General features: G+C 45.8%; 1 protein-coding gene and 1 pseudogene across 1 annotated transcript in view; one reads left to right on the top strand and one right to left on the bottom strand.

The window, feature by feature from the left end:
* Positions 1-12,015, bottom strand: part of LOC104997942 (chromosome unknown open reading frame, human C17orf67) — a 29,825-nt gene that overhangs the window by 11,128 nt on the left and 6,682 nt on the right. The gene's annotated exons all lie outside the window — the stretch shown is intronic.
* LOC104997946 overlaps positions 1-12,015 on the top strand; it is a 21,722-nt pseudogene that overhangs the window by 5,632 nt on the left and 4,075 nt on the right.

The following is a 12,015-nucleotide window of genomic DNA, read 5'->3' as shown; positions in this document are numbered from 1 at the left end:
TCAGGACTGATTTCCTTTAGGATGGACTGGTTGGATCTCCTTGCAGTCCAAGGGACTCTCAAGAGTCTTCTCCAACACCACAGTTCAAGAGCATCAATTCTTTGGCACTCAGCTTTCTTTAGAGTCCAGCTCTCTATCTCATCCTGATCTGATTTTTCAGCCCTCAGCTTAGATGTTACTTCCTCCAGGCAGCTTCTCAGATTCTCTGTGGCACCGCAGCTCTCTGGACTTCCCCCAGCACAGCTCTGGTCACTCAGCTTAGCAGTGACCGCTCCCTGAGAGTAGGGATTTAATTGGGCCTCATCAAACTTTTTAGTGGAAGTGCTGTGTATGCTGGCTCATGTGTTGGCACATGAACTTTATGTTTCCTTTTGAAAGAGAGAGAATTGACTTTCAATTTGATGGATATATGTTATTGATATTGCCCTGAAATAAGGCTTGGTGCTGAAATTATGGGATGGGAATCACTGCAAAGTATGCATGGAACAGTCCATATGAGCACATGTAGATAACCCAAAGCTTCAGGCCATTAATCAGAGAAGTGGCATTTCACCTTATACACATAGGTGGTAATATCTGTAGAAGATAATTTTGGCAGGTACAGATCTAAAAATCCTAAATCATGAAAACCCTCCAATGGCATTGATAAAGCTTTAACAGACAGTCCAGTTTAGAACTCTGAGTTTTTAAGTTTCAAGAAAATCCTCTAGGAAGTCTACATCCTATTTTAGATTTTTTTTTAAATTTAATGACTGTGCAAAGGAATGAATTATGAGGTGTCCAATTTTCCTGAAATATTGTTTCCTTTCCCCCAGGACTCGGGCAGTTTGAAACTGTTTTGATTATGTTATTGCTTTCATTTAACTCATCAAGATGTTCCCTGTGTCCTGGGTGAGGAGTCTCTGGGACAGCCGGGGAGGGGTTGGTTTCTGGGATGGCTTCTTGTAGGACCCAACGAGGACTCCCCAGCAGCTTGCTGGACACATCTGTGAGTTGGGGCTCAGCCCTGCCCTGTCTTGCCCTGTCTGTGGAGTCTTTGGCCAGAAGAATAGTCACTGGGAGGAACAGGAAGGCAGTGTGGAGTCTTGTAAATAAGGAACAAGGACTTTTCAGCACATAGCTTTACTTGCTCAGCTGTTCCGTGTAACAGCTCCCTGAAGGAAACCCATATTGCTGTCTTCTCGCCTGCCTGTTTACCAGGCATGTGGTGGAGGGGCTAAGAGGGTTAGGTCTGGGTCTGGATCGGGGGCTAGTTGCAATCAAGAGCTTACCACGGCTGCTGCTTTCCATATCAGTCACTAAGTCATGTCCGACTCTTCTGCAAACCCATGGACTGTAGCCCACCAGGTTCTTCTGTCCATGGGATTTCCCAGGCAAGAACACTAGAGTGAGTTGCCATCTCCCTCTCCAGGGGATCTTCCCAACCCAGGAAGCAAACCCGCATCTCCTGTATTAGCAGGCAGACTCCTGACCATTCAGCCACCGTGTGTCCAGCCTCAATTTGTCTGTCTGCAATATGAGGTTGCCCTAGCACATACTTCACTGTGTTTCCAGGATTAAACAAAATGATACAAATGAAGCTCTGTGCCAAATTCATAATCTGCATTTTCCTTTCTAAACCCATTCTCAAGACTTCCCTAGCCATCCAGGGGTTAAGGCTCTGGATTCCAATGCAGGGGGTGCAGTTTCCATCCATGATCAGAGAACTAAGATCTCTCATGTGGCACGGTGCAACCATAAATCAATAAATAAACCCATTCTCTCCCTTCCTTCGCCTGGCCCTTGGCACTAAGAGGCTGACCTAGATGAACTGCAACACGGACGCTTTTGTCCTGCAGCTCCCAGTTGGGTTTGGAGGAGGAGGTGCCAGCAGAGGACTGGAGGCAGGAGGCGAGAGGTGGAGTCCATATGGACTCCCCTGGTACCTCCCTGAGGACTCCCGGCAGGTGGTCTGTATCGCTCCCCTGATGACACAGCTTCTAGAGGTCTGCCCCTCCAGGTCTGGGAACCACACTCTTCCCTTCCACCCTCCTGCCTCGGGAGCCTCAGCCCTGCAGCCTTTATCATTTCTTGTCAGTTCCCCTTCATCCTGCCACACCTTTGTAAACAGTCCTTGACTAAGCCCTCCTCAGTTAATTTTGGTTGCTATTTGATATGGAAGACCTGAGCATGCCCTGAAGTTGTGGATAGAGCATCTCTCCCAGGAACTGGTCCACAGGAAACTTTCAATAAATATTTGTTGAATAAAAGACTAAAGCCATGGTCCTCAAAGCATGATCTGTGCTCCCCTCGCCGGTCCATGATGTCAAAACTACTTTTTAAACAATATTAAGACATTTGCCTTCTCACTATGCACGTACGTGTGTGCTCAGTCACTCCATCATGTCCAACTCTTCGTGATCCCATGGACTGTAGCCTGCCAGGCCCCTCTGTCTATGAAATTTTCCAAGTAAGAATACTGAAGTGGGTTGCCATTTCCTACTCCAGGGGATCTTTCGACCCAGGGATCAAACCCACGTCTCCCTCATCTCCTGCATTGGCAGGCGGATTCTTTACCCCTGAGCCACTTGGGAAGCCCCATCACTGTGGGTAAAATTGACACCTCTGCAGGAGTGAAGGCACCCAGCTAGCCTAGGGGTCACACTGTCCTTCATCACACACTCACAGCTAAAATAAATAATAAAAACAAAGCATGCTTAACAGGCCAGTTTCACTGAAACACGCCCTGGTAAAGCCGTAGAGAGTGACCAACAGGAAGTACACAAGCAGCACTTCCGCTGCCCGACAGAGTGCAACGATTTTCTCAAGAAGAAGCACCTGGGGGATGCAGGGCTCAAGGGTTGCACTAGGCGTTTCGTGCGCCTGTTTGGCAGGCATCTGTCCAAAAACGAACGCAGTGAGCTTGTCACTTCCAGGAAAACAACTGCCGGTGCTTGTTACTACATGATGAAATTTGAGCTTTCAAGAGGAAATTAGAACTTTGGGAAACTTACATTTGCAACCATGAACCTGATAGCTTCCAAAAAGACTTTTCCAATGAGATCGGTGGTGATAGGAAAGAATGTCACCACTGAAAACCAGCGTTTACGCACCTCTTATAATTACATGCTCATTGGCATCCTTACTCATTTAATCCTTGTCCCTTTCAGCCAAACACCTATCTGGCTCTTTGATGAGTGATCAAGACATACCTAGTATATGACTTACTTCTTGACACATAGTAGGGCCTCAGTAAAACACACAGAAGAAATGTACAAACAAGTGAATGAGTAACTGAAATGACTGTTCTTTCTCCATAATCTCACTAACTCTTCCTTGGGAGGTTCCTGGGTATCTGTGTCAGTCTGCCCATTATAATGGCCCAGGCCAAATGTACATAAAGAACATCCAAGAATGAAATATATATATATATTTCACACTCCTAAATAGAGGCTGAAATCATTGTTGAAGAAAAACAATACAGACGCACACATAGAGGGAGAAAGAAACAAGCTCTGGTTTCCATGACATTTCACTATTTATTTAAAATGTTAGGGAAATGAATACGCCACAAAGGCCTAAAAGCAATCATTAGTCAAAGATGAAAAGCCAAACTGCAAATCTGCTGAAAACCACAAATTCAACAATTGTGTTGGCTAGGTTAGAAATGGCCCAGCATTAATGATAATCTCAAATGTTCCTGGATCAAGAAAGAAGGGTAGATGGAAAATAAGTTTTCATTTTTTTTTTAATTTCTTTCTTCATGGGGAAGAAAAGCAAACAAAAACCAATATCTGTTTTCCATGTCCAATGCCAACTGTAATGGTTTAAGTAAATAATTTCTCAGTAATTAGAGCAGAAATTGGAAGAGGTCCTTTATAATGGCACAGGAGAGGTGTGATAATGAAATTAAAAACCCACTGGAACCTGAGCTTAGCTGAGAATCATAAACTAGACAGTTAATCTATCAAGGTGGGATCTTTTTCCAAGAAGGCAAACTTCTTCCTGTGACATTTGCATGGAATTAAAGATCCACTGACATTTGGATGAAGTATTTTGCTCATTAGTAAAAGCAAGGTAATCAGACAGGCAGTAGGGTGGCTCAGAACTTAACTGCTCAGGGCCACCAGAAGGCTCAGTCCTAAAAGAAGGCAAATCATTTATGCGCACAATTTGCCTCTGAACTGGTTTTTGAGATCACAGGGCACGAAAGGGTAATGGAGTCACTACATACATTTGTCAAGGCGCCAAATATGAAAGCATATTTTATAAAGACTATTTACAATAAAGCTAATATGATTTATACTTGCCCAACAAGAACATTCCTTAAAGGAACACAGGCCAAAATGGAAAGCATATTCCCAGGGCACACAAGTGCTTACGAATACAATCAAAAAGGACATAATTTTAGCTCAGATGTCATCTTTTTAGAGAATTTCCATGGTTCACCCCAGCAGTTGGCAGTAATTTCTTCCCTAAAATTTGGAATGACTAAGAGAAATTTAATGAATTTAAGCAAGGCCATGGGGAAGACGTCTTTGAAATAACCTCCAGGTTCTATGGTAGAGTTATGTCCCACAACACTTCTCCCCTGGAGAGAAGCAGAGAGAGGAAAGGAAATAAGTATCATGAGCATTTAGTAAATGTCAAACTCTGCTTGGTGCTGGGGGCCCAGAAGTGAAACAAACAGTCCATCTGCTCAAGCAGTTTAGAGCAGTCTAGTGAGAGAGAGAGGTTGGTTGGTTTTTGTTTTTCTAAGTCAGAAATAGCAAGTTTATGCTGTGAGTGCTAGGCCAGAGGGATGCTGTAATTCATGGTGGGAGGATGGGGACACCAGGAAATCCTCTTTAAAAAGGCGTCATTTCAGGTCAATCTCTGCAAATAAGTAGAGTTAACCAGGTAGGCAAGAGCAGAAGAAACAAGTACAAAGGCAGGTGCTGTCAGAGAAGAACTTCCAACACATCTGCATTCCAGATAACCTCTCCTTCTCCTGTTACCAATGCCATTGAATAGCACCCACGTGTCCACACAGACGCCAGCAAGCCAGTTTTGATCCCTCATCCTACCTGACTGCATCCACTCCTCCTGCCCCAGAAATGGCCAACTGATCTACAATTTAAGATACCATAATCATGCTCCCCTCATATCTTTACCTTAAAACCTCCACTGGAACACTCTTGGAGGACAAGAGCATGAATTATCCTTTAAAACTTTTAGAGGCTTGGCGGGAAGTTTGGAGTTCCTCTCGAGTTGCGACGTGGACCTCAGGGTCCCGCTCGTATTGCCTCGGAGAAGTCAGGTCTCATTTCGAGTTGTGACGGGCACCTCGGGATTCCTCGAAAGTCACTGCAGGGAAAATAGGCCTCATCTAGACTTGTGTCCAGAAACTCTGTGTTCCTCTCCAGTGGCAACAGGGATCTCGGGGTTGCATTCAAGGTTCACCTGGGGAGTCAGGCCTCGTCTCGAGTTGAAGCAAAGAGCTCTGCTCTCCTCAAGTTGTGACGGGTATCTCTTGGAGCCCTTTGAGTGGCCTAAAGGGAGTCAAGCCTCCTATGGAGTTTTGAGAGGGATTGCTCTCTAGGCCCTGCAGGAAAAGAAGGGCCTCATCTCGTGATGACGGGGGAATCTAGCGGTTTTTCTCGAGTTGTGGCAGGAAATAAATAAATAAAACTTCTAGAAAGCAGTGTGGAAATATATACTAAAAGCTTTAAAAATATTTGTATACTTGGACCCAGTAATTTATTTTCTGGCAATATGTCCTTAGCAACTTATTCAAAATGTTAAAAATACCATAAGAGCAAACTTTTAGACTGTTGTTTATAATAGAAAAAATAGTGGAAGAAGGAGCCCTCCTACACTGTAGGTGGCCATGTAAACTGGTGTACCCAGTGTGGAGAACAATATAGAGGTTCCTTGAAAAACTAAAATAGAGCTACCACCATATGATCCAGCAATCCCACTCCTGAGCATATGTCTAGAGAAAACCATAATTAGAAAAGATACATGCACCCTGACGTTCATTTATCATAACCAAGACAGGGAAGCAACCTAAATGTTGGACAGATGAAGGGATAAAGAAGAGGTAGTTCATGTGTACGATGCAGTATCACTCAGCCATAAAACCGAGTGAAACAATGCCATTTGCAGCAACACGGATGGGCCTAGAGACTGTCATTCTAAGTGAAGTAAGTCAGACAGAGGCATACATCATATGATAGGACTTACATGTCGAATCTAAAAAGATAATACAAGTGGACTTATTTACAAAACAGAAACCGATTCACAGACTTTGAAAGCACACTTATGGTTACCAAAGGGGAAAGGTCAAGGAGGGATAGATTAGGAGTTTGGGATCAGCATATCCTTGCCGGAGAAGGCAATGGCACCCCATTCCAGTACTCTTGCCTGGGAAACCCCATGGACGGAGGAGCCTGGTGGGCTGCAGTCCATGGGGTCGCGAAGAGTCGGACACGACTGAGCGACTTCACTTTCACTTTTTACTTTCATGCACTGGAGAAGGAAATGGTAGCCCACTCCAGTGTTCTTGCCTGGAGAATCCCAGGGACGGCAGAGCCTGGTGGGCTGCTGTCTATGGGGTCGCACAGAGTCGGACACGACTGACGTGACTTAGCAGCAGCAGCAGCAGCTACTATATATAAAATAGATAATCAACAAGGACCTACTGTATAGCACAAAGAATGCTAGTCAATATTCTATAATAACCTATGTGAGAAAATAAACTGAAAATGAATGGATATATGTATAACTGAACCGCTTTGCTGTATACCTGAAACTAATACAATATTGTAAATAGACTATGTTCCAATATAAAATAAAAATTAAATTTAAGGCACACTCCTTCTTTTCGTTATAGTTGATGAACCTGAAAGCCATGTTAGTACAATTGAAACTTTTATTACTTACAGGATTACTACTAAGACATCTCATGGGGAATTTGACTCCAGTGAATTCGAAGTTAGGAGACATTATCAAGGTTTTCTTTGATTAAAAGAAAAACTTGAAGAACAACCCACTTTGATTATTCCACCATTGTCAGAAATGTTTATAGTGAAAGGAATGGTGGAATGCTTTAATGGTGACATCGCTGAGACACGCAGGAAGGCATTGCACAAATTTTTGAACCAAGTAGCTGATCATCCGACTCTAACATTTAATGAGGACGTTTAAGTTTTTCCTATTGCACAAGCTTGGCAACTCTCTTCTCGAAAGAAGCAAGGGCCTAGATTACTCAGCAGGATGGGGCAGACAGAGCAGCCGCATTATCAATGACAGGAGTTAAAAGTCGCCCCGAGGAATCCAAGGAAATGAATAACTTTGTTGAACTATTCAGCCAGAAAATAAATTTGATAGATTAAGACATCTCAGAGAATTTGCAAGAAAGAAAGGGAATATTTTGATGAAAGAATATGACCCAATCCATATTCTGCGGTCAGCATCAGAGGAGATCTGGCTGATACTCTGCAAGGTGCTGCCGGCTGCACTGACAAACGCTGTAAGACCTCTGAAAACAGATGTCCGGCCTCTCAGAGGCCCTGCTTCCTGTCGTATGTGAGTGTGTGCTTTACACTGAAATGTTAATGGGTGTCAGGAAAAGAAGAGACCAAAGACAGGCAGAACTGGATTCCACAGTTGCAGCTTTGACCTCCAGAAAGGCAGATACTGTTTACAGAAGAGATTGGAAAACTGGAAGATAAAGTGGAGTACACTAATAAAACCCTGAAAGCAGATGGGGAAAGATGGAAACAAAACAATGCAAAATGATATCAAGTCAGCATTTACAAACATGGCTGAGGAGAACATTCTCTAGGATGAACAGTGAAAGGGTTCTCTGATCTGATCTCCTGATGGCGTGTTTCCGTTATTTAGCGCCTTGCTACATGGGACTCCTTCCTTACATCAACGGACAGATTTCCACTTGGAAGAAGCTTCTGAAGATAAATTGCAATTGCATTGAAGACTTCTATGTGATCTTTGGGAAACAGTGTCTGTTAAACAAAGTTATTCTTTCTAGATGGCCTGAGTCCTTTCTAAAGTGGATAAAAGGTGTTTCACACTATCTGGAAAACCAACAACTTAAAACTCAGGTGTTCCAGATCATTGATATGAATTTGGATATATATCCAATTTGGATGGGCTTCCCTGATAGCTCAGTTGATAAAGAATCAGCCCGCAATGCAGGAGACCCTGGTTTGATTGCTGGTTCGGGAAGATCCCCTGGAGAAGGGATAGGCTACCCACTCCAGTATTGTTGGGCTTCCCTTGTGGTTCAGCTGGTAAAGAATCTGCCTGCAATGTGGGAGAGCCGGGTTCAACCCCTGGGTTGGGAAGATCTGGCCTGGAAAATTCTTGGGAAGTATTCTGGCCTGGAAAATTCCATGGGATCACAAAGAGTCAGACATGACTGAGTAACTTTCACTTCCACTTCCAACTTGGCTATATTTATATATACATATAAATATTTAGCTTAGTTTTAAATATGTTCTTAAATTTGTATGCCAATAATTATACATAAAGAAGTTTTCTCTTAAATATTTGTCTGTGGAATATGTCATTTTAAATATATTGCAAAGACTCAGTTTTAATAAAAAGTTTAAAATGAAAAATTAGATTTAAAAAGATAGTGGAAATGATCGAACAAAAGAGGGTAATTTACTATCATTATGGTTATAAAGAGTTTTAATAATATGAAGAACTGTGTATAATATTAAGAGAAACAGATAAAAAAGCATGCAATTGAGCTTCCTTTTAAAATCTTATTTATTCCCATTTTGAATGTTGTGCATGCAAAGTCTGGTAAGAACAAGTGTTGCCAAGAATACAAGGAACCAGGTATTTTTATCTACATTACTGATGGGAGTTGGTAAGGCGATTTGGCAGTACCCATTTCAATCGCAAGTACATAAACCCTCTGACTCAGAAGTTTCATTTCTTATCATTGAACTTGGCAAAACAATACATGTGTACAAGGATATCATGATCAGAAATAGCTACAATGCCCATTGTTCCAGGAAGAGTTAAATAAAATAAATAAGTTGTAACATGTCTTAGTCCATTCAGGCTCTATAACCTGAAATACCACAGACTGGGCAGCTCACCAACCACAGAAACTGACTTCTTCCAGCCCAGGAGGTGGAAGATCACAGATCAGGGTGGAAGCAGGGGCGGATGTGGGCTGCCTGGCCGGCCACAGACATCTCCTCGCATCCTCACATGGCAGACGTGTCTGGGGAGATTTCCTGGGGCCTCTTTCATAAGGACACTAATCCCATTTACAATCCATGAGAGCACAGCCCTTATGACCTGAGTACCGCCGAAAGGCCCCATCCCCGGATACCGTCACTTGGGAGTTCAGATTTCAGTATATGAATGGAGGGGAGGGGAGGACACAAACCCTCAGACCATAGCATAATACATATCCTACGCTTCAATTTAAAATGAACTAGAACAAGAAGTTTTACTTCTTGTAGAAGTAAAAGATAGTAAAGAAGTCACGAAATAAAGGCAACCCTGCTTGCCCCATAGCCTGACCCACAGCAGTGAAGGGGCAGACAAGCCTGACATGTTGAAGGCACAGGGAGGAGGCCAGCGTGCCCACAGGGGTGGGGCGGGGAGAGGGATGCGTCGCAGGCGGAGGTCAAGGAGGGAACTGAGGGAGTGGGCAGACTTCTAGGGCCTCGCAGGCCACTGTCGGACCACGGCAAAGTTTTGGGAGCAAGGCAGGAAGTCACTGGAAGGATTTAAGCAGGGGGAAAATGGGGTCTGGCTTACGTTTTTAAGAACTGACTCTAGCTGCTCTGGTGAGAACAGAAGCCGAGGGGTCCAGAAAGGATGTGGCTCGGGCCACTCTAAGGACTCGGGTGGTGGCAGGAGAGGGTGAGAAGTGGTCAGATGCTGGATTTCAGGCTCACACAACTAGGAGGGGGTGGCCACCTCCCTTACCCCAAGGGGAAGGCAAGGGCAGGGAGGGTTAGGTCTGAGCTGCTGGCCAGATGTTCCAGTGCAAACAGCCCAGCAGACAGTTGTATGAGGGAGCTCGTGGAGAGAGCCCAGGCTGGACTTAGGAGTGTGCAGCCATCGGCACAGAGGTGATGTTTCAACTAGGGGACTATAAGAGGCAGAGAGCAGAGCCCTGGAATGCTCCAATGTTTAAAGGATTGTCGAGCGCTAAGAACCCAGCAAAGGAAACTGTGGCTGAGCAGCAGAGACCACAGAGCAGAGAGAGAAGCCAGGGACCAGGCATCCTGGAAAAGAGGAATCCACTCAAGCAGAGAGCCCAGAGGGAAGCAAGAGGGATCCCTGTGTTGAAACAAAACAAGCGCAGGCTTGCTCCCAGTCCCCAGGACGCTGGGAGTAGAAGCTAAGGACCGCCCCTCCAGGACAGCACTTCTCACACTTAGCCTGCGGCTCAGGTCCTCGCTCACGTGTGGGGAGGAGCCTGAGGCTCTGCGTGCCTGGTGGGCTCCCAAGTGAAGCCCACCAGCTGGGCCGGGGCCCACTTTTGGAGTTCTGAGAGTTCAGCCCCCAAACCCTGACCATCAGCAGAAGTGCAGTCGCAACTGTTGACACACTCCAGGAAAAGCTCAGGACTATCTTTCTCCAGCTTCTCCCCTTGCACCCCAAGCCCAGCCCTTCTTTCCACACAGCCCTGTCTCCCTCTGCTTCTCAGGCTGTTCCTCCTACCCGAGCATCTGGAGACTTCTAGCATGATGTCTTCATAACCTTCAGTCCTAAACCCTAGAGCAGAGTAAGTGAACTCAGCGAACACCCAGATGTCCCCAGAAGGGTTGTCCTCACGTGAATCCTAGCCCTCCAAGAGGGCCTGTTGCCTTCCTGCGACATCTAGAACCCAATTCCCCCGCTTCTCTGAAGATCTGGGGGTCGCGTTTCCCCCATCACTCCAGCTTCCAGATCCGAGTGCGTCCCTTCCCCTTTCGTCAGCCACCTTCAGCCCACCCAGCACACACCTGCCCTCTGTCACTCCCCCAGAGAAACACTAACTCGAGGTTGCTACGTAGAGCAGACTTTTCTTACCGGGTGAGGGCCACACAGGGTGGTCACAGAGCAGAAAACGAGTTCAAACTCAACGCCAAGGCCCTGCCATAAAATGAATGTGTTGGCTATTTCCCGCCACAGGAGCTCTGTTAGAGGTGGGCCTCTCTGACCTCCCCAGCCATCCCACCCCGACCCCTCTCCCCATCCCCGCCTCTGGGGCTTCCACCCCTTCCTCCCTGGCTGCCTCCAGACACTCAGAACACTTCCGGCTTCCTTCCCCAGAGCCGGTCTCTTCCTCTTTCCCTCGGTCCTCACCTTCTTCCGTCAAGGGTGCCAGCAAGGTGTTCCCACTCCTCTGAGGCGGAAGCCAGGCCTCCCCACAAAGGAGGGCGCACCAGTGATCTTTTCAAAGGCGTTTTTCTGTCCTTCCCACCACACAGTCAGGACAAAGCGGCTGTTGCCATGAGTCTGCAGGATACAGACTGTCAAAGCAGTCCAGCCCCCGGGATGTGTGGGCAAAGCTTGTCTGAACCTGCTTCCAAAACACCTATCATCCCACAGAAGCCAACACCTGCCAATATTTAAGCCAAGTGTCAAGAATATAAACATTGCTTCATAGACGCTCCTGAGGAGAGACGACTACAAATCTGCCTATTTGCTTTCATTTTGAATTCTTGATCCCTCCCCAAAGCACCATCCGTTTCCTCTCATCAGTGGCCTCTCTTCTCTCTGAAAGGGTTTTCTTGTGCACTGTCCATCAGATGGGAGAAGCAAAATGAAATAACCCTCTGGCCATTTCTCAGTAATTTTGAGCACATGAGTCTCCAGGCTCAGCTCCCAAGGACAGACCCATGCTGCTCATCTGTCCCAGCCCACCTGTCCATCTCCAGGTTACATAACATGTCCAGAAACGTAATATCCCACGTCCCCTGGATAATGGGACCTGAAGGCCAGAGTTCAAGAGGCTGTGTCCTGAGCCTCTAAGTGGCTCCTCCATGCCAGCTTAACCCCCCCCCCCCCCCC

This window comes from Bison bison, unplaced genomic scaffold (genome assembly GCF_000754665.1).
Source record: "Bison bison bison isolate TAMUID 2011002044 unplaced genomic scaffold, Bison_UMD1.0 scf7180017864317, whole genome shotgun sequence".
Taxonomy (NCBI): Eukaryota; Metazoa; Chordata; class Mammalia; order Artiodactyla; family Bovidae; genus Bison; species Bison bison.
Note: the sequence above shows the minus strand (reverse complement) of the source record. Positions and strands in the feature narration are given on the sequence as shown.